The sequence below is a fragment of the Balaenoptera physalus genome (genome assembly GCF_965194825.1).
Source record: "Balaenoptera physalus genome assembly, chromosome: 8".
Taxonomy (NCBI): domain Eukaryota; kingdom Metazoa; phylum Chordata; class Mammalia; order Artiodactyla; family Balaenopteridae; genus Balaenoptera; species Balaenoptera physalus.
Genome location: NC_138887.1, coordinates 48,520,595 through 48,544,135, shown reverse-complemented (window position 1 = coordinate 48,544,135; position 23,541 = coordinate 48,520,595). Strand labels below are relative to the sequence as shown.

At 40.1% G+C, this 23,541-nt stretch overlaps 1 protein-coding gene across 3 annotated transcripts in view; it reads right to left on the bottom strand.

The window, feature by feature from the left end:
* The window catches only part of LOC309665919 (uncharacterized protein), a 186,769-nt gene that overhangs the window by 112,402 nt on the left and 50,826 nt on the right, over positions 1-23,541 (bottom strand). The window contains exon 3 of one of the 3 annotated variants that reach the window (XM_082472815.1): positions 19,542-19,697. The exons of the other annotated variants lie outside the window; for them this stretch is intronic. The gene's annotated coding sequence lies outside the window, so the exon portion shown is untranslated. The remainder of the gene's footprint in view (positions 1-19,541; positions 19,698-23,541) is intronic. 3 annotated transcript variants of the gene reach the window in all.

Genomic DNA, 23,541 nt, shown 5'->3' with positions numbered 1-23,541 from the left:
CCTTAAGGCTAAAGCACAACACAGATAAGTAAAACACTGAAAATGAATTCTATAAATGTCATTGACACAAGTTAAAAAAAAATCCATTGAACATTTACAAAGTTAATAATAATGCCTAGCATGCTTGCATATAATCATGCGGGTGAAAATATGCTGGCTTCTTAGGAACTGTTATAAAAACTCCACATTCCACCTACACAACTTCTGGGTCACAAGCGTTCTACTCCCAGTTGAAAACCATTCTCTCAGAAGGTGTTTTTAAACACACCCACGGTCATGACAAGCTGGTGTTCCATCTCCTCCTGCCCTGTGGATGGAGACCGGCGGACACACGAAGGAGACGGGGCGGAGAGCTGCGGACGCGGACTCGATGCCCGCTGTGACCAGAGCCCTAGTCCCGCCCCACTCCACAATACCCCAGCTTGGCCCTGACGTCAAACCTGGGCTCTGGATGATAACAGGAAACAAATTCCTCATGCTCCATTAAAGCGTCCACGTGTTATTCCAAAGAAAACCTTAGAATCTGCTGGATAATACGGATCATTTTAAGCTCACAAGATGATGGCCAGTCTGAACAGTGAAAACCTCCTTTATGCTTTAATGTGATTTATAGGACAATCTTTTTAAAGCAGTTTCATTACTTTCAAAATTATGGTGTAACTCTAAGGTAGGCTAACAAAGAACTGTTTTATGGGTATCTCTTGCCTGGTGCACGCAAGATTTTTTAAAAAAGGAAAGGCTGCAGCACCCAAGCTTTCTTAAGAAACCCTGCTCCAAGACGAGGGAGCAACTGGCAATCTGCAGGAGCAACTGCAGAGTGAAGCATAAGACAAGGGCCTCAACACAGCTTCCCAGAGCTGTACAGACAGCGCCGGGAGCCCCATGCGAAAGATGGGCGTGTGCTGTGTGAGTTCAACATACACGTCAGTTTGGGTCCCACCACATCCATGTGCCTACATGCACATGTAGCACGCATGTTGTTCCTCATAGCAGTCTCCTTTCTCTTGCCCATAGCTATCCTGCAGAAGGTGGTATATTGACCCATATTCCAGAATCCCGAGGGAGCCTAGCCCAACACCCAAGTACTCTCACTCTTACAGTAAATGATTCTTATAGAATCAAAATCCCAATATGCCCTTTCAGATTAAACAAGATTCAAGGGCGTAGGGTTCCATGTAAACAATTATGTAAACAAGTTCAGGGAGAAGACATGACTTAGCCAGAGCAAGTGAGAATAAATGTAAAGGTGGAATTTCTAGTTCCAGTTAGAGAATTAAATATTTGTGTTTATGATCCCAAAACCCATTAAAATGGTTACCAAAAAAAAAAGTGTTAAGGAAAAAACCCCTAAGCAGCCAAGGGAATCTGCCTATGGGACTTCAGCCACAGGTGTGGGCAGAATGAAATGCCAACAGAACGGGGAGATTAAATGAAAAGTTTACACTGCATGACGAGGCACTCATGCAGGTACACACGCACGCACTCCCTGACATCACCCCTTTTGCCAACCTTTTCATGACTCAGCTATCAGAATACTTGCAAGGCAGGTTTATGTCCTCCAGGCAACAGATTGGACAACTCCTCTCTGGGGAAACTGAATAGCCCAAGAGAAACCTGTCCCCACTCCCTGCATATAGTGACATTTAAAGATCCTCCAGAGGAAAAATTGAGAGCCCTGCCAGTTCTCTCTTCGGAAAAGCCCACCAGCTGATAAGCCCCACCTACGTAAAACTTCCAGTCAGCATTTCAGTGCCTCTCCCTTAAAAATAAGTAACCTTAAAAATTAAGTAAATAAGACATTTGAGAAATCTCACACTCTTGAAAGAAATAGACCAAAACAAACTAACAGGAAGAAGAAATTCAGGAGAAATAAAAATACAAGGAGTAGAAAAAAAAAAGGTTTTAAGCTAATATTAATTTCCTCAGAGAGATAAAAGAAGATATCATATACATGCAACAAGACGCTATTTTTTAGCAAGAGAGTTCTTGGGAATTCTAAATACGATAGCAGAGATGAAAAGCTCCATGGAAGCATTAAATAATAAAGCTGAGTAAATCTCCCAGAATGAATAGGAAAAAGAGAAAGAGATTGACAGGAGGAAAAAAGAGGTTTTCTTTAAAAAATAGATGATCAGTCCAAAAGGGCCAATATCCAGAAAGGGAGAATAAAGAAAATAGAGAAAGAGAGGTAAGTGGGGAGGGAGGGCTAAAGGGAAGGAGGGAGGAATAAAGAAACATCATCCTGGCAAGCAATGCAGCTCTTATGTAGTTAGGGCTGAAGTAATACAGCACATCATAGAATGTTGAGTTCTAAATCAACAATGGCAAAATCTGAAAACCAATGGAATTTACAGTGCAGAGTCCTCAAAAGACTCAGGAACTGGTAATCCCAGAGACTTCAGAAACTGGGGGTTAAGGTGAAGCCATCAAACCTAAGAAGCGCTGAGTGAAGGGCATTTGACAAGCAATCAGAGCCTTCTATCCCCTCCCTGCTCTACACCACTGGGCCTACACCTTGCTCTTCTTCACAGCCCTGGAAGACAGCAGGTTTATTCTTCCAAGAAACTCTGGATTGGAGGTCAACTGGCCCGCTTGTAGGTTTGGGAACAGTACAACAAACTAGGGCATTTAGTGATCCTAAAATGCTGAAACTCCCAGCTCTTCTTCCCCAGCCCTGTTTCCCCAGTTGGGTACCAAAACACTGGCAGAATACATGTAAGCTTGACAGGAGATAAGAAAAGTTTCTTTCTGGAAAATATGACCAGCACCGCCCTCCCACCCAAAAAAGACCAGAAAAAACTGAATCAGAGGTTTCCTAAAATAGTGCTTCCAGATCACACTACAGTAGGAATCTCAAAGTCAACAAGCCCCGACTATAAACTCAGAGCTTCCAATTAGCTTTTTAGTCCTCTACTCTAATCCTGAGCAGACATCCAAGGGTTACCAGATATCTAAGGAAGGCCTAGAACAAGAAAACTAGAGAACAAAACAAATAGATAAAAGCCACCTGGGGCTTCCCTGGTGGCGCAGTGGTTGAGAATCTGCCTGCCAATGCAGGGGACATGGGTTTGAGCCCTGGTCTGGGAAGATCCCACATGCCGCAGAGCAACTTGGCCTGTGAGCCACAACTACTGAGCCTGCGCGTCTGGAGCCTGTGCGCCCAACAAGAGAGGCCGCGATAGTGAGAGGCCCGTGCACCGCGATGAAGAGTGGCCCCTGCTTGCTGCAACTAGAGAAAGCCCTCGCACAGAAACGAAGACCCAGCACAGCCAAAAATAAATTTAAAAAAAAAAAAAAAAAAAAAAGCAACCTGGAAGAAAAAAAATACACAGGAATTAAAACAAATGTAAAAGTATTAGTAATACTCTCAGGGAAATATGAGACAACGTTATACCCTTAAAACAAAAATAGGAATCTTAAAAAGGAACACTCACTTTACCAAAAAAAAGAGGCATCAGAAATTAATAAAGATGATGGTAATAATGAAAAACTCAAAAGAAGGAAATCTGATTAACAAGTGTTTCAGAAAGAGGGAACAGAAAACCAAGGGGAGGAAATCTTCAATAAAACAATTCAAGAAAATTTCTCGGAAGGGAAAGATCTGATTTCCTGAAAGGACCACAGAGGGCCCAGTATAATGGATGAAAATCGGCTCATGCCCAAGAACATTATTGTGAAATTTCATAACACTGCAACAAAGGGAAGATCCTTCTTTGCCTTGACTCCTAGAGGATGTTCTCCACCAAAACAAAAGAGTAAACCAAGAAAGAGGAAGAGATAAGAAATCCAACTCAGGAGAAAAACATAGGAAATTCCAAGGTTGATAGTGAAGGGAAGTCCCAGGATGACAGCTCTGCAACAGGGTGGAGATCACTCAACCCAGACAGGACAAGGTTGGAGGAGTCGGGGGCTCTATTCAAGAGAAAGACAGACACTGGTAGGTTACCTAATGGTGGCTGACGGTCTATCAGAAGATGCGTCTGTTAGAAGGTCAGTACAAAGAAAAATACACAAATGGGAGGAAAGGCAACAGTTAATTTCAGGAAAAATAAGAAGAAACAACCATAGTCCACGGTGCTCAACTGTGAATTATATTTTCATAGACAAGTTACATAAGCACAGAAGTTGATTTAAGCAAAGTGTATTATCCTCAGAGCCTGGGGCACAGGAACAGAGGGGAATGGGTGCTTATCTACCACAATAAGTGATAGAAAATCTCTAAAAGTCACAATTTAAAACAGTATAATCTAGGTATATTATTTGGAAGCACCAACATGTAAACTCCAGAAGAAATGGCCAAAAAAATGAAAAGTGGTTGCCTCTGGAAAGGGGCACTGGAGGAGTGTGAGGAATGATGCAGGGAATCACTGTTTTGTTATAAATTTTTCAATACTATTTAACTTTCTAAATGATGGACGTATATACCTTTGATAAAATAATTTTTAAAAAATATGTTATGCTTTTTTCAAAATGAAAAAAATAAAACAAACATAAAGGACTTCAGTTTTTTTTCTTCCTTGCACCGGCCGGCATGCGGAACTTTCCCTACCAGAGATCGCACCTGCGCCCCCTGAAGTGGAAGCATGGAGTCTTAACCACTGGACCACCAGGGAAGTCCTGGACTTTAGTTCTTTTTCTTTTTTTAATAAATTTATTTATTTTATTTATTTTTGGCTGCGTTGGGTCTTTGTTGCTATGTGCAGGCTTCTCATTGCGGTGGCTTCTCTTGTTGCAGAGCACAGGCTCTAGGCACGGGCTTCAGAAGCTGTGGCAGGTGGGCTCAGTAGTTGTGGCTCACAGGCTCTAGAGAGCAGGCTCAGTAGTTGTGGCACACGGGCTTAGTTGCTCCGCGGCATGTGGGATCTTCCCGGACCAGGGCTCGAACCCGTGTCCCCTGCATTGGCAGGCGGATTCTTAACCGCTGCACCACCAGGGAAGCCCCTGGACTTTAGTTCTTAATTAAAACAATAAATCAACATGGTGAGGGACTATTGACTCCTCCAGATAAGGGGCTAGTCTTATTCTCCTCATTCCCAGCATCTAGCACAGAGTAGGAACTCAATAAATATTTGTTGTTTGATTGATTGCTCTGTTAATGGGTGTCTTGGGCTACATTAATAGAACAATTCTCGGGAGAAAGTTAATAGGTAACATTCATTGAACACCTACACCTACTTGTGTCACTCTTTGTTCTAGGTTCTGGACATATATCACATTGTTTAATTTTCACAACCCATGAGAAAGATGCTGACATTGTCCCCATTTTATAGACAAGGAAACTGAAGGACAGAGGAGGTTATATAACTCTTTAAGTCACACAGCTAGGAGATGTCAAAGCTGGATCTAAACCCAGAGTGGCAGGCTTTGTTGTCTCTGCTCTTAACCACTAAGCTTTATATCCAAGAAGGAGGTATTGTGTGGTCAGGCCACAGTTGGAATATTCTGTTCCGTTATGAACACACACACACATATACACACACACACAGTCTTTAGAGGTGGAGTGTAATCACAGGAAGTTGAACAGGATGTGAGAAGACTGTGCAAGAGGGTGTGGGAAATAGGGATAGTTTGTCAATGATGACAGTCTAATCATGTTTCAAGGAGGCTGATAAAGAACAGGGGACTGGCCCCAAGTAGTAAAACTAGATCCAACAGTAGAGATTATCCAAAGCTGTATTTCAGTTTAAGGAAGAACTTTTCCGCAGTTCAATGGAAAATCAACTATTTTGGAAAATAGATGGTCCCATTATTGAAAATCATTAGCTCATCAAACTCTAGGTTTGGAAGAAAATCTAAAGGAATTTCATCCAGTCAACCTCAGGATGCTTGGATCACCTTTACATCACCCTCCTAAAAGGTATTCTCAAACATTTCAGAGATAAAGAACACACCAGAGGCAGCACATTTAAAAATATATATATTTTTTTAATCGAAGTTATACATGCACACAATTTAAGGAGTTCTACAAGATTCACTAAGGAAAATAGAAGCTCCTCACTGGAGGTAACCACTTTCAATTTTTTTTAAGGTAATTCTTTTAGAAAATTTTATGTCTGTATCTCTAAATAACCTCCTTACATTCCTATATCTTGATTGTTCAATAGTAGGTATTCTCCATTAACTTCCCGCAATATTAGATGACTCTGCTCTCTTTCATTCCTCACCCCAAGTATACACACATACCCTTTTCTTCTCCTTATTATTCTGATATACTTTATGTAGTGACTGTGGTTAGATCAGCATTTAGTGTTTACATTACTATAAGCAAGCACTATTCAGAGTTGAGGCATGATGTAAACCATGATTATTTTTCCTGTCCTACACATCTTTGTACTTCCTCTGGAATGAATAAAAAGTCTCACTTTTTACCTTTGATTAATTTCTTATGTACTTATCTGTAGTTCAAACCCTCAATTCTCTGTCAAATGTCTGAATTTCCTCTCAAGACACTCAACACATGCACAGCTGCACCTTTGCCATCTGGGGACTTCCTTTCCTGTCACCTGGAGAGTCCCTTCATCTTTCCCCTATTTCCTGTATCTCCTGTCTCTCTCTTACCTGATTTTCTCCATTGTTTTAATGGTGCTCATTCCACAGTAGCTTCTTGAGAAAGGCTGTATGGGAGGTAAATTTTTTGAATGCTTTCAAGACTAAATATATCTTTATTCTACCTCACACTTGATTCTAAATTGGATTCTAGTGTTGCTGTAGAGAAGTCTAGAGTCATTCTGATAGCTGTTCTTTGTATGTGACCTGTTTTGTCTCCCTTGAAACTTTTAAGATCGTCTCCTTATCTTGAGTGATGGACATTGAGAAGTTTCACAATGCTGTGCCTTGGGTGTGGGTCTATTTTCTTCGGCACTCAATAGACAATTTCAGTCAGGAAACTCATGTCTTTCAGTTCTGGGAAATGTGCTTGATTTCCTCCCCTTAGTTTGTTCTGTTCCCTCTTTTGGACAGTCTTATTCAGAAACTGCACTTCCTGGACTGGTCCTCTAATTATTTTATCTTTACTTTTCTCCCCTATTTTCTAACTCATTTCTTTGTATTCTCATTCTTGAGATGTTTTCTCAACATTTTCCTCCAACCCTTCTACTGAAATATTCATTTTTGATGTCATTTTTTCAATTCTAAGAGCTTTTTGTGTTCTATTATTTGCTTTTTCTAGCATCCTACTTTGATCTTAGGGTTAATTCTTTCTCTTTCTAAAAATATTAATAATAATTTTTTCCTTGAAGTTTTCTTCTTGCATAATCTCTTTTTTCCCCTTTGAGTTAGCTTTTTCCAGTTGTTTGTTTGAGTTTTTGGTCTCTGTCTTTCATTTGAGGTTGTTCTCAGAGGTCTGGTATTTCTTGGTTGTCTGCTCAAATTAAATAGGAATTTTAAAACTGACTGGAAGCTCTGGTCTTTGAATGAGGTTTGTCCAGTTTTGGTCTCACTTTAGTGTCATCTAGCTGGGTTGTTTGTTAGGGAAAAGCCAACATCAGAAACATCAGGTATTTCTTCTTGGGTTGACCAGATATGCCAGAGTATACTTTTCTATTCTTCTGTTTGAAAGTTAGAGTCCTGGCTAACAGAATTCTAAGAGCCCAGCAGTGTTTTTGGACAATATCTCTGCCACTCCCCTCAACTATGCTTGAGTCCTCAGTCCAAAGATTCTGTGTTTTATCATCTCCAGAGGAAAAAAACTCCAGGCTCCTGTTAAGGTTGGAGTGGGGATGGGATCTAGCATCAATGAATTGTTGGAAGGGTCCAGGACTCTTAACTACTTCTCAACATCAGTCAGCTAATTTTAGGCTTCCTCCTTCACTCCAGTTCCATAAATGCCTGGTGCTGCCAATTCCAAAGTCTTTGGGGGATTCTGAAATTTAGATCAGGGAATTCTCAACTTTCCCCATTACCAGCCTAGGATTCACCTTCCCCAGGTCTGCTAAGTTGGTTACCACTTGTCCATATGCTTTCCACCTTTAAAATGTTTTTGTTTGGCCTCCTCTCTAGTTCTCCCATGCTTGTGGGTTTGTGCCTTTAAAAAAAAAAATCTTTATTTTAGTTTTAGTGGTTTGGGGAGGAAGAAAGAACTGGAAACGTTTGTTCAATTTGCCATCTTTGCCCAGAAATCTTCCCATTCCATTTTTGGGCAGTTCTGACAGAAAGTTCCCCCCTATTGGTATGATCTCTATCCAAATTTTAAATGCAAATAACCTTTAGTCCAGCAACTCTATTGCTAAGAGTTATTTAAAAGATATATTCGTAAAAGTGAGCAAAGAAATTTAGATATCTTTTACAGCATATCTTTCATTCAAATACGTAAAAATATGAACAAACAAACAGGAAACAATCTGACTATTGGTAGGAATATGGAGAAATAAATGACAGTTTATCCATATAATGTGAGACCTTCCAGCTGTTTAAAAGAATGAGGTAGGTCTGTATAGAGGCAGACAAGCAGAGTAACTAAGAGCATGAACCCTGAAGCCAGGGTTCATATACCATCTTTGCCACTGCATGACCTCAGGCAAGTTATTTACCTCCTCTGTGTCTCTGTTTCCTCATCTGTAAAATGGGGTTGGATTAGCTTCCTATGCTCTATAAAAAATAACCACATGGAGGCTTAAAACAATATACATTTATTATCGCACACTTTCCAGGGGTCAGTGGTCCAGGCACAACTTAGCTGGGCCTTCTGCTCAGGGCCCCCTACAATTGCAATTAAGGTGTCAGCTGGGGTGTGTTCTCATCTGGAAGCTTAACTGGGGAAGGATCTGATTTCAAGCTCACTCAGGTTGTTGCAGAATTCATTTCCTTACATCTATAGAACTGAGGAACCCTGCTTCTTATTGGTTGTCAGCTAGAGGCCACCCTCAGATCCTAGAGGCTATCCTCAGCTTATAGAAAGCAGTTTCAGTTCCACGCAACATAGCTGCTTACTTCATCAAGTCCCCAAAGTGTCTCCAAAGCAAGATGGAGCCTTACATAATGTCATACAATCATGAGAGTGGCATCTATCACCTTTACTATGTTCTATAGGTTAGAAGCAAATCACAGATCCCACCCACACTCAAGGGGAGGGGATTATACAAGAGTGAGAACACAAAGAGGCAGAGATCATGGTGGCAGGGGAGCACTCAGGGGTCAGTCTGCCACAGGGGTTAATAGCGGTACCCATCTCAAAGGGTACTTGTATTAAATGAGTTACAATATATAAAACAATTTGGCAGTGTTTGGTTTATAGTTAGCTTTACATAAATATTAACAATTATTGTTATTAATTATTATTATTACTATACCTGATGAAATGAAAATATATCCAAGGAATATTGTAAAGCAAAAAAGCAATTTGCGGGGCTTCCCTGGTGGCGCAGTGGTTGAGAATCTGCCTGCCAATGCAGGGGACACGGGTTCGAGCCCTGGTCTGGGAAGATCCCACATGCCGTGGAGCGACTAGGTCCGTGAGCCACAATTACTGAGCCTGCGCGTCTGGAGCCTGTGCTCCGCAACAAGTGAGGCCGCGATAGTGAGAGGCCCGCGCACTGCGATGAAGAGTGGCCCCCGCTTGCCGCAACTGGAGAAGGCCCTCGTACAGAAACGAAGACCCAACACAGCCAAAGAATAAATAAATAAATTAATTAATTAATTTAAAAAAAATTCCTGCTGATTTCAGTTAATAAAAAACAAAAGCAATTTGCAGAACAATAGACAATATGATCTCTTTTGTTTAAAATTTTAAAACATACAAATGTATATATTCTTATATATACAAAGAAATTGTTAACTTAATATTTATGGGGGTAAAATAAGACTACAAGAAGAAGAAGAGAAAGAGCTTCTCTATATTGAATTGAAATATGTCACATATAAAAACTATCCACTGGTGATCATCAGTTGGTTACTCTTCCTTGAATGAGCTCCAGTTTTTGAATTGTTTGTCAAAGGGACAACCACTGGCATTTGAAACAGGACGATTATTCACTGTATAGGATTTTCCTGTGCTTTGAGATCATTTAGAATCCATGGCCCCTGCCCACTAAGTGCCACAGATGTCCCCAATTCATATGACAACCCAAAACGCCCCAATGCCCCCCACCACATTTCCAAACACCTATAGGGGAAATGCAGAAGTTTATTGTTGAAAATCAACATGACCTTTCAAAAGAGTGGTACCCAGAACTGCTGTACAGGTGGAAAGGTGGGGTGTCCCATAACATTTAAGAGCCCTTCTAACCCTGAGATTCTAAGAAATCACTGATCCAGCCCAACCATACCTTGGCTGATCTCAGTCCAGTGCTGCCTGTAGGAACTAGAACTTTTCTCCTAAACCCACACCAAGATGTGGTCTCTGCCCTCAGAGAGTTCCCAGTACAGTGGGAGTGGATAGGATGGACCCACCAGAAACAGGAGGAAACAATACAAGTCAGGGTATGATTAAGGGCCAAACTTCTGCTACCAGTGATACCACTTGTTAATGTTCCTTTGTAACTGTTCCTATATGGCTCCCTCACAGTTTCCCATCCTGGAAGGCAGTCCCTTAAGGGTAATGAGTATAACCATCCCTCACTGTGGCAAAGGGGAAAGCTTATCCTGACTGACTTGGAGCTGTCAGGACCAGTCTATGGTCAGGAGTGGGTCTATCTCACTAAATATCAGTAGTGTCTCCTGCAGTTATTGTGACAATCAAGAATGTACCCACACGTTTTTAAATACCTCTGGGGAATAACTACCCAAGGTTGAGAACTACTCTGACTCTCTTTTTAAAAAGATATTGCTACACAATGCAGGAGGAGCTGCATAGAATTTGTAGCAATAACTGTAATATCCAGTACAGTATTATCATCTCTGTGGTAAAGGTGAAAAAACTCAGGCTTAGGAAATTTAAGTAACTTGTCCAAAGTTACTCTGTGATCTAAAGCAAGTCACTTAACCTCTCCCATGCCCAACTACTTCTTCTCTTATACGAAGGTAATAGTGCCATCAGAAAGTTTACAAACTTTGTGCTTTATGCAAGCTGAACACACACATGCATGAACATGTGTGTTCCCTTACATGTTAACCTGCCTCCACTCCAGAAGGGAACAATGAAAATCTTAGCGACGACATCAAATGACATCTCCCAAAATTGACTCAAATATTGTGATCTCACATTTTTTTTCCTCAGCCAAAGTACTGTGAGTTTGTGAAAGAGTGAGTGCGTGTATGATTATATATGTGGGTGGGCAGAGAAAGCTTCTCCTGACTTAATATCTGTCCTCAGTGGCCCTGGGGAGAGGACAGTACTCACTTGGCAATTATGATCAATTAGCCCTTACGACTGACAGTTGAATTAGATGTGATCCCCAAGGGAGGACGATCTGCGCACACTTGAAAGGAACTCGACCCAAGCAGTATGGACTCTGCCTCTTAGGCAGTGTGCCCTGAATTATCTCACCATCCCATTGCTTATCTCACTCCTGTGATGCCCACCCTGCCACTGCTTAGGCAAATCTGCTCCAAGTGTCTTCCTAGCAACATTCTACTCATGCACAGGAGACTTCACTGGTGGTCCTGTGGTTAAGACCCCGAGCTTCCAATGCAAGGGGTGTGGGTTCAATCCCTGGTTGGGGAACTAAGATCCCACATGCCACATGGTGTGGCCAAAAACATTTTAAAAATAAATAAAATAAAATAAAACAAAAACACACCCAATGCCTAGAACACCCTTCTCCATCCTCTCAACTGTCTCCTTTGCTACCACCCCAGCCCCAGGTCCTGAAGTTTCAACCTCCCCAGTTGTCAAGGCACCAGTGATTAATCAGAAAAAGAAGGTAAAGAAGTGGTGTCAAATTTATTTGCAAAGTACCCAACACAGTGCTACACTCTTTTCATTCATTCATTTAACAAACGATAGTGAACATCATTTCTGTGCAAAGCCAAACAAGGGACTCTGCCCTCTAGGAACTTATAGATGAGTAGGAGATAGAGAGTACAGATAATTACAATACAGGAAGATGCTTGCCTTCATGGAGCTGCTTTCAGGCTCACTCAGGGTGTCTACAGAATTCATTTCCCTATGTCTGTAGGACGGAGGACGCTATGCTTAAAGGATAGAGAATTAGGGAAGACTTCACAAACTAGATGGCATCAAGGCTGCTCTACTCTTCTCAGGTAGACAAGAGAAAGAGGGCATTTCAGGACAAGTGAACAGCAGCACAAAGGCACAGCACAGAGTATATTCAGAGAATGTCTAATAGTTCAGCATTGTTGAAGCTCAAAGGGTGAAGGGAGAGTGGCAAGGTGATAAGTCTGGACAAGTAGGCAGGGGCCAGACCATGAAAGTCTTGCATGACAGATTAAGAAGCTGAAATGGGAAGTCACTGAAGCATTTTGAATCAGATAGTAATATGATCAGATATTGTGTCAGAAACATTCTCACTGGCAGTAGGAGCAGAACAGGTGAAGGGGAACAGAAAGCGGAGGCTTTAAGGCAAGATCTTGCAAGAGATGGTGAGCCTTGAACTGGGGCAGTGACAGTGCAAGTGGAGAGGAAGAGACAGGTCAAGGAGAACATGATGAGGTAGAACTCCTAGGTGAGGGTATGGGGAGACTCACCTCATCAATACATAGAGTACAGGATGGTGAGCAGATTTGGAGGACAGAAGGATCAAGTCCAGCTAGGGACTTACTGGCTTGCCGATGCCTGGGGAACATGCATGTGGAGATATCCAGGAAGTGTGGACTAGGTTAAAGGTCTAAGTCTAAGCTTCAGTTGATATGAACATATGTGGGAGTCACACCCATAGACATGATGGCTGGAGCCATAGCAGATGATGATGAAATTCCCCAGGGAGAGTATGTGTGGAGGGAGGGAAGAAGAGGACCCAGGGTGGATCCCTGGGAACACATAAAAAGTAATCTGGAGACTACAAAGAGATTGAGACAAATAATACATGTGGTTGACTCCTCTGGAACCTGACACTATATCTTCTCTTTCATACAACAAAGGTTCTGGACAAATTGGACTAATAATAGTTTGTACATTATTATATTGGAAGACTTAAAGGAATATACTCAACCGAAATTATAGCAAACTGTGCTTCCTTCCCTACTCAAATCAAGGTATAACATGCTTGCCCTATAGCTATGTGGCCTGTTTGCATAGGAGCTTGGCTCCCCAAAAGCATCTTTGGGGCTTCCCTGGTGGCACAGTGGTTAAGAATCCGCCTGCCAATGCAGGGGACACAGGTTCGAGCCCTGGTCCGGGAAGATCCCACATGCCGCGGAGCAACTAAGCCCGTGCGCCACAACTACTGAGCCTGCTCTCTACAGCCTGCGAGCCACAACTACTGAGCCCACGTGCTACAACTACTGAAGCCCGCACGCCTAGAGCCCATGCTCCGCAACAAGAGAAGCCACCGCAATGAGAAGCCCACGCACCTCAACGAAGAGTAGCCCCCGCTCGCTGCAACTAGAGAAAGCCTGAGTGCAGCAACAAAGACCCAACACAGCCAAAAATAAATAAATAAAAAATAAATAAAAATTTTTTTAAAAAAAGCATCTTTGGTTCCCAACCAAAGGAGTCTTTGTTTGGGCTGAGTTGCATCCCTCTGTGAGTAAGAGTGGACTCAGAGAGAGAAAGACACAGAAGGACCATTTCCTTTTTCTGGAGTTGGATATGGGGATGACACCTGAGCATCAAGACTCTGAGCTAAATGACACCAGATGCCAAGAATGATAGAGTCTCCAGTGACAAATGACTGAGCAAAGAACAAAAATCTTAGTAACATATGATGAAAAGGATTTTTTCCCCCGTTATTAGAATAGTTGTGCATGTGTGTGTGTCTTAAGCTAATGGAACACATTTAAAACTCTGATTCTCACCATGTGGTGACCAGTAACAATTTATTTAAATCTTAATTTCTATGAAGTAGAAACTTTTCCATTTATAGGAAACTCAAGAATAGGCAAATCTGAGCTCTGCTGATTAGAAGTCATGATAGTGGCTACATGTGGAGGGTGGTTATTAACTGGAAAGGAGCTGGACAGAATTCTGTGGGGTAATGGAAATGTTCTATACCTTGATCTGGGTGGTGGTTACATAGGAGATACATATGTAAAAATTCTTTAGGCTGTACATCTAAGACTTGTGCATTTTACTGCATATAATATACTACATATAAATTCTATACCAGTAAAAACAGATAACCTGAAACAGCAGAGATGAAGCATACATTCATACACACACACACACACACACACACACACACACACATATACACACCCCAGATGGATACACAATAAGGTCTATGATGCCTAGGAAAGAAAGTGAAATCAAAAGAGGACTGATCCACTTGAAGTGGAAGGAACTGAAGGACCCCATGAGATCCAAGAGCTGACATAATGAAAAAGGGAGTGACAGGGTGGGGAGATCAGAAGCTGTTATCAGGGTGGAATGTTGGCCTTTAAGATCTTACGGGTGAAGCAGCTCTGCTAGATGGCAAAATCCAAGGTGAGGCCAATGGTGTGGAAAGCTGAAATGGAAAAGAAGTGAAGATCACTGGCACTGAGGGGGTCTCTGAGAGAAGGAACATTAGAAGGATCAGCTATGTGGTCACTAATGCTCCCCAAAGAAGATGGCAGTAGTAGGAATTCCACGTGTCAAGAACCTCAAAGTATTTGGGGAAGTGGCCAAGGAGATGAGTAGATAACAGCTTAAGATGACAGCAAACCATTCAAGTGATTCATTAATGTTTTTTGATTATGATGGTAAAGGGGAAAAAATAAGTAAGCAGTTTAGGGCAAGGTACTCTTTGAGAAATAGAGTTTTTAAGTGAAAATGAAAAGTTGAAGGTTAATGTTATGTTCTTGGGAGGGAAGGAAGAATTGTTGGTTTTAGGTCACCTTCTCTTTCCTTCAGTGGCCCTCTGTGCTATGCAACTCTAACAACAGCTAAGACTCTCCCTCCAAATCCCCACCCCTACTAAAAGTTCCCAAAGGACAATGACTGTTAAATGTCTGGGGTGCAATGAATGTTTAGTGAATGAAAGGAAGAAAGGAAACAAAGGAGGGAAGAAAGGATGATAGCAGGGAAAGATCTAATTCTAAAGAAAACCTCAGGGGCTTCCCTGGTGGCACAGTGGTTGAGAGTCTGCCTGCCGACGCAGGGGACACGGGTTCGAGCCCTGGTCTGGGAAGATCCCACATGCCGCGGAGCAACTAAGCCCGTGCACCACAACTACTGAGCCTGTGTGTCTGGAGCCTGTGCTCCGCAACAAGAGAGGCCGCGACAGTGAGAGGCCCACGCACCGCGATGAAGAGCGGCCCCCGCTCGCCACAACTGGAGAAAGCCCTCACACAGAAACAAAGAACCAACACAGCCAAAAATAAATAAATTAATAAATAAATTTTAAAATTAAAAAAAAAAAAAAGAAAACCTCAGGTTACGATTTTTTTAAGTGTAATAAACTACACCATAGTGGGATAAGCAGGGATAACATTTTAATGCTGTAAATTGCAGTTAGCTATTATGATACTGAAAGGTTACTGAAAAATAATATTTTAAAATTTTAAAATATTTTAAAATGGAAAAGCATTTGTATTTATTCAAGGAATAGGCAACTGACTAACTAATGAACTGATCAAGAGTCAAATGATCAGAAGGAAGATGCTTCCTAGCCCCTCCCCAAAAGGTAAGTACTAGAATGAGCCCATCCCTAGGAAGCAGGGTTGAAAGGAGGATGGGAGCCCATTGGCAACTGCATTAATATTCAGGGTCATGTTACACTGGGTAGAGTGCCCTCAAATTTTACTGTAACAGAGTGTGACCCCAAAAGCAGCAGCAGCATCACACTTGCTCCCTTTGCAAAGAATATTCCTCTAAGTTCCCAAGTGAGCCCTGGTGGGAATCAGAATCTGCACATGCTGAAGAAGGAAGCGGAAGCTTAATCAACCTGTAAGGGTTTTTTCTGTGACTTCAGATAATCTCTCAAAAATACCCATCTGGTTCAGGGGACACAGAATGGCAGAGTCAAGTAAGCAAGCAGAGGAGACAACAGTTCCCAAGAGGCTGGCAGGCAGAAACTAGCCAGGGCCCAGCATGGTCTGCTCATACTTTTTCCAGGCTCTTTCCCCGCTTCAGCTTCTCATCTTTCCCTGCCTTTCTCTCTGGTGGTCTCATCAGGGCAAAAATCATTCTGATAAATCAAGGAAGTAGAGACGAATTAAACCATCTCCCCAGGGAACTGTGAAAAGAGGACTATCTAATAAGGAAAAGTCATCTCTAATGGCAAATTTAATCTCCAAGGCACCCAGACCCAAGGGTTATTTGGGACCTGGAGTTGCACCATCTAGGCATCTACATGTTAAGAGTATGTGGACCAATTCATCAGTATCCAAGGGTCTTGTAAAGAGTTCAGACACCATTGTTCCAGCCCCTTGACAGCTGGGAACTGTGCAAGGGGTTTATTTTACAGCCTCTTTTCTACCAGGTATATCCTGCTTTCCAACTTGTGTGAATTAAGATACACTGTGTTGGAGATTTTTTTTTTTTTAATAAAGATGTCCTTTGAAGTAAATGAAACTACCCTTTTGTGAAACACCACTAAGGTGATACTTCTGCTTGGGGCTGCTTTCCAAAAACTGTAATAAAATCAGTTTCTATCCATAATCTTAGAAGTTGTGAGAGTTTTCATTTAATGTTTGAAAATATGGAATATGTATGGAGAAGATAAACCTGACCTAACATGTATGTAAGATCTATTCTCTAATAGGAAAACTGTAGTCCAAAATAGTACAGGTAAGATTAAGTAATTAAGATAAGGGGTTAATAACTTCACATGTACCCAGTCTGTGTCTGTTTAATGCCACTAGAATAAATGAGACCTGGGTGTAAGTGCAAAGCATTTCTTCTGATTAAACTGAAGATATAGTGGTTAATCTTTATAATATAATCTGATAATGAAAAATTACTTTATTTCTTTTAAAAGCTCCCAAATTCACAGGCTTAAACCAGGTGTAAAAGAGAGAATTCCAGATAAGAACTTCGTTGAAATGGCAGTGGACGAAGAACAAACACATTGGAGAAACTGCTTAATTACTTTTGGGTAAAATGATGGTCCTAGCAAAAGATTTTTAAGAAAGCATTTCCTCAACACGGTAGACACTATCGGCAAAATCTTATTCAATACAATAATTACACTTCACACAACTCAGCCAGAACACTGGTTCCTTCTTCCTTGACTTAAACAAACTAAACAGACTTGATGACTGATGCAGGAGGACTGCACTGTGTAAGAAAAGAACCTTAGAATAGCTGTCATGGAGTCCCTTGTTACGTTAGCTCTAACCAGAATTTCTACACCTCAAATAGTTATGAGATATGATTGGCTGACATAATATCCTTAGTTATACAGTTAAAATGTTGTTTCTTAAAGGGGGACTTGTGAACCTCCTCTTTCAAAACTACAGATCTCTGGGCCCCAGCCCAGCCCAAGCCATAGGAATTGGACTTTCTGAAAGTAGGATCCAAGAATTTGTACTTTTAAAGCACTCCAGGTGATTCTTATGAATATTAAAATTTGAGGGCTACAAAGTTAAGACTATATATATATATATATATATATATATATATATATATATATATATATATATATATATATATGTCTTGATATCCCTTTTGGATTTCACAGAGTAATACAATTTGTAACTCCTACTATTTCCATCACTTTGTGAAACACCAGGGAAAAAAAACCAAGTGGGATTAGCTCCAATACACCCTCGTCATGTGGTGGCGGTGTGGCTGAGGATTAAGCAATTTGTGTATTTGTCTGAAGTTTGGCTTTCTCATCTGAAAACACGAATAACAATATCTACTTCCTAGATCTGTTAGGAAAATTAAATCATATAATACACACAGATTAAGTCATTTTGGACACAAAATTGTAAACAGTTCCACCTTTGAGTGATTACAACCATAAAGGATGTAGAGTGGTTCTATCACAGATGTGCTAGGCCTTTGTGACTTTGTTCAAAGAAAAATCTGTTCTTAGTTATAACTCCAAACATGGCATTCTTAGCTCCAATCAACAGCCAATATTCTCAGTAAATAAATGAATTTAGACAAGAATGCTCAGAACCATGCAAGCATTTAATAGTCTAGAAGTTTGGCTAGTAATGACAAGAAAAAAAATAAGTAAGTGTCACAAAAGGAGCCACAAAAATACTATTCGAATGATATGATTCCTAGTAAAAATCATATCAAGTAACATCTATTAGTATAAATAGGACAGTTTGGTAAGACAACCAGTTATAAAATATACAAAGACTTTCCTCCATGTATGATGCAAATTTTATGTATAATGGAAAAATATTCTATTCCCAAAGCACAACAAAAACATAAAATAGACAGGAATTAATCTAAAAGGAAATATATAGGACCTATATTTTTTTTAAATAAAAAAAATTATGTGTTTTTTCCACAATATTTTTAAAAATCAGGCTTGGAAAAACAAAATAAAATTTTACTGAAATATGTAAAATATTTGCTAAATAGACATAAATTGGCTTACTGAATGAGAAGAGTCAGCATTGTAAAGATGTCAGCTCATTCCACAATAATTTCTATGTTTAATTCAAATTTCAATTATAAAAAGCTTTTTTTGAAATTTGAAAAAATTATTCCAAAGTTAATGAGATGTGTTAGCTAAGAAAATAAAAAGGAGAAATAACAAAGGAAGCACCTTCACGGCCAGAAAATAAGATATATTTAAAACTACAATAGTTTGAGCAATGTGGCATTGGTAATAGGAGAGACAGTGAGCTCAGTGAAATGGAATAGAAAGTCTAGAAACTAACAAGTACATAGGAGTAATCACCATATATGATGATTCATCATAAAGGTGGTGTTTTAAATAAATAGGAAGATAAGAGACCAGGATATTAAAAAGTAATAATATTAGTATCTTACCTCACTCTATTTACCAAAATTAATTCCATGTAGTTCACATAATTTAAAATTTTTTAATGAAACAAACAAATGAGAGAGCAAACAAAACCCTGAATGAAAATATGGTAATATTTACATAATACTGGAATACGAAAGAACTTTCTATGCATTATACCATGGTAGAAGCTATTATAAAGGGAAAAAAATTGATAAATTTGATTTCCAGAATTTCATAGGTTAAAAAACCATATATAAAATTTTTTTGAATAGGGGACACTGGGACTTCCCTGGCGGTCCAGTGGTTAAGACTCCGTGCTTCCAATGCAGGGGCTGCGGGTTCAGTCCCTGGTCGGGGAACTAAGGTCCCACATGCCAGGCGGTGAGGCCAGGAGAAAAAAATAGGGGACACTATTTGCAACATATATAATAAAGGGTCAATATTCTTACAACATGGAGGGTATCTTAAGTATTTATAATAACATACTTATTTAGCAATTATTGTGTGCCAGTGTTTTAAGTGCTCTCCATATATTAATTTATTTAATCCTTACAACAGCCATCTGAGGTCAGCACAAATCTTCATTTTACTGATAAGAAAACTGATGCACAGAGAGGGTAAGTAACTTACCCAGGGTTACACAGCCAGTGAGAAGTAGAATGGGATTCAGGCTCAGGCAGTCTGGCTCCAGACTAATAACCACTCTGCCACATTGCCAGGGAGTTAGTGGAGTTTATTTATCAACACAAAGAAATAGAAAGGTGAACAAAACAAAGGACCAAAGATCTAAAGAAGCAAATCACAAAAAAAGGTATAGCTGACCATGAAATACACATAAATATATTCAGGCTCATAATCAAAGAAATGCCATATTAAACACTGAGATACTATTTATACTCATCAAACTGAAAAAGATAAAAAACTTAAGTGCTTGCTGTTGACCACAGTCTTGAGCAATGAACATTCCCATATACTGCTGGTGGGAGAGCAAACTGGTATCACCTTTATGAAGGGCAATGCAGCAATATTTATCAAAAGCCTTAAAATGTACATGCCCTTTGACACTACAATTTCACTTCTAGGATTTTATTCTGAAGAAAATGTCAAGTGAGAGCAAAGAGGTCTGTGCAATCATATGCATGGCAATATAATATGTGATAGAAAAATAGAAATAATCTATGTCCATAAAATTGAATAAAATCTATTAATGAAAAACTGTATAGGAAGCACAGTATGACAGTTATTTTGTAATATAAATTAAAATGCATATATACATGTATGTATATGTATTCTAAAATACTAATAGTGATGACTTCTGGATAGTAAAATTATGAATTGTTTTTCCCTTGTGCTTTTGGTGTTTTCCAAATTTTCTCTATTGAACGTGTGCTGTAAATAGGAGAGACAACACTCATTCTTAAAAAAAGGGGGAAAGAAAGCTGAAGTAATTTTTCCAGCCAAGGGGAATGGACAGAATGCAGTGTCAGATCACCAGAGGAAAAGAGCATAGAGCAGAACAAGGCTACCTATAAAGAGAGAAGGAAAGTTATTTCTCAGTAATAAGTGACAAGCAATAGGCCTACCACACACTCCTTCGATGATTGGCAAGAACTGTAGATAGAACTTTGAAAGCGCACAAAAACAGAGGATAAGAATAAGATTCTTCATTCAAGATCTTGGCCACTCCTACCCTGACTAGCATAGCACAAGAACACAGAGATCTAAGCCAGAATGGAAGAAGGAACCTCCCTTATCCACGCTCAGATAAGAACTAGGTTCACCAATGCCTTAAGGCAGGAGAAGGGGAAGTGGGGATCAGTACCCTACTGGAAACCTTTGACAGTGTGTTGTACATTATTATGCTGGAGTTAACTGCATAGTAAATTATATCAAGCTCTAATCCCATGGTATATTCTCCTTCAATCTCAATAGACCTTTCGTCTGTCTTCAGAGGTTAGAGATAGAGGTTCCTCCATGTGCCCACATGGTGGGCTCTACCAGACTTCCCTCCAAAACTCTGGTGCCTAGAATTTTGGCAGACCTTTGGAGAATGCTGTTGTAACAATGAATTATTCTAGTTGGGAGTGTTTCCTAAGAAAAAGTCTTCTAGCACAATGCCAGAACTCATAAATGTTGTTGAATTTATATCGTAAGCCCTAGGAACAGGTTGTTATTACTGGTGGCTGAAGCTGAAGTTTGGAGGCTGGAAGCAGGAGAGAAAAAGATGAAGTCTTTCAGCAAAGGCAAAACAACACCATCACTTTCAATTTCTACCACGAGTTACCTTAAAATAACTAAATGCTCAGTTGCAAATATCAACGGTAAAAGAGAATAATTTTGGTGTCATATGGAGAGAGAAGTCAGAAAGGAGCTGTGAAATTACTCAAGGATTCAAGCATGTAGAGAAAAAAAAATGTATCACAGAGGAGCATTCTTGTAATTTGAAGAAGCCAGGATAGAAGTGCTATAAGAAGCCTGTGGAGGGTTGTTAGGTTATGAATAGTGGTTTCATCTCTTTGCATATCAATAAGGGATAGAAGAGGAAATGATCCTAGCTAAGTGAAGCAAGACCCTTCTGACTTATAAGAGGGTTTGACACTCAGATGGTTTTCTGAGGATGGTCATGGAGCCCTCCCTCCCTGAGAGATGTTTAAGAGCAGGAGGATACAAACCTACAGTCTGGGGTGGCTGAGGAGAAACCTCCATAGTGATAAAGACATGTACTTTCTGACATTATCTGGGGCTTTTGGTTCTGTGTGAAGAGAACCAAAAATAAGAAAAATAAGTGGAGAGATACTTATGTTTAGATTTTAAGCTATTACCTCCCTGTGTTGATTTGCACCTTACATACCTCCATCACATACCTCTCCAGCCTCAACACATTTTTCTTCTTCATTTTTATGCAAACATTTTACTACTAAATTGGGGGAAAGAGAAGTTAAATTACCACTAGCTGCTGCTATATCAGAAATGACTCTTTCCCCTGGCAGAATAATGATGACTATAAACACCTGTGTGCATCCTTCTAATTGAACTCAATAGACCATGTGTATCCAAGGGGTGGACCCTGTCTTCGCATGCAGCCTCTGCTCCTGAGTCCTGTCTTCTCAAGAGTAAAGGGATAGAAGAATGTGGAAGGGGAAAACCATTTCATAGTTTGTATTTTTTTTTAAAGCAGGGTGTGTGTGTAAATATTCAGACGGAATGATACAGTATTTTCATACGGTTAGGGTTGAAGAAAAATTATGGAAACAGAATGAAGTTAAATAAAGGAGTCAGGAAAGAGCACAGATCTAACAAAAAAAGCCAATCTTATTCTCGCCACAAAATTATTTTCCTCCTCAAAACAATCTTTTATTACCCTAATAACCAGCCACAATTTTAGCAGGGTTGGTTGGCTGTTTTTGTTTCTGGGACACATGTGGTTCTATTTATGTAAATGACTTTTTTGCCAAATATGAAATGTCACCAACAGAGACATTCTCACCTGTTCCCTCATCAGATACTTCTGGATTGGTCTTCTTTGAGGGGGACAAGCAACTTTCCCATCTACAATAGCCCTCAGAATCAATCTAGAAAGGCTCTATCCACTCTTATAAGTCACGTAGAAAAAGACAGCAACCCCAAACAAAAAATGAGCAAAGGAGGTAACAGAGTGAAAACACTGGTCAATAAAACATACACACGATGCCCAACATCACAAATAATAACAAAAGAATGAGGGCTAAGAAAATTTGATAATTTCCATTTTGATCAAAGTGTGGAGAAGCTGGTATTGTCAATGGGGGTGTAAACTAGTATAATTTCTCAGAAGAGAAATTTGATAGGTCTATCAAAACTTTAAGTGCACATACCCTTTGCCCCAGAAGCCCACTTCCGGATATTCATCTTGTAGATATAATATGGCAAAGGTCTATGTTCAGAAATATTCATTAAAGTGATGTTTGAAATAGCAAAAAAAAAAAAAAAAAAATCTAATAACAACTTAAGTATCCATAAAAAAGACTAATTATAGCAATTACAGTAACTTCTTATAGTAGACTATTATGCAATTCCTAAAAGATCAGACAAACCCATATCGAACAGGGAAACTGGACAAATAAATGTTTTAATTAAATTGTCTTTAACAGTCATATATGCACTCATTTAAAAAACCAAATTATAGGGCTTCCCTGGTGGCACAGTGGTTGGGAATCTGCCTGCAAATGCAGGGGACATGGGTTTGAGCCCTGGTCTGGGAAGATCCCACATGCCACGGAGCAACTAAGCCCGTGAGCCACAAATACTGAGCCTGCGCGTCTGGAGCCTGTGCTCCGCAACGAGAGGGGCCGCGACAGTGGGAGGCCCGCGCACCGCGATGAGGAGTGGCCCCTGCTCGCCACAGCTGGAGAAAGCCCTCGCACAGAAACGAAGACCCAACACAGCCAAATAAATAAATAAATAAATAAATTTAAAAAAAAAAAAAAAAAAAAAAAAACCAAATTATAATAAAAGGCTTACAACAAAAAACAGTAATTCCCTGTTCCACACCTCCCCAGTCCCCCCAGTTTCTTCCCCAGAGACAATCACTTCTCACTATCTTAGATGTTTCTTGTAACATTTACATATCTCCTTATTTCTAAATTAGTGC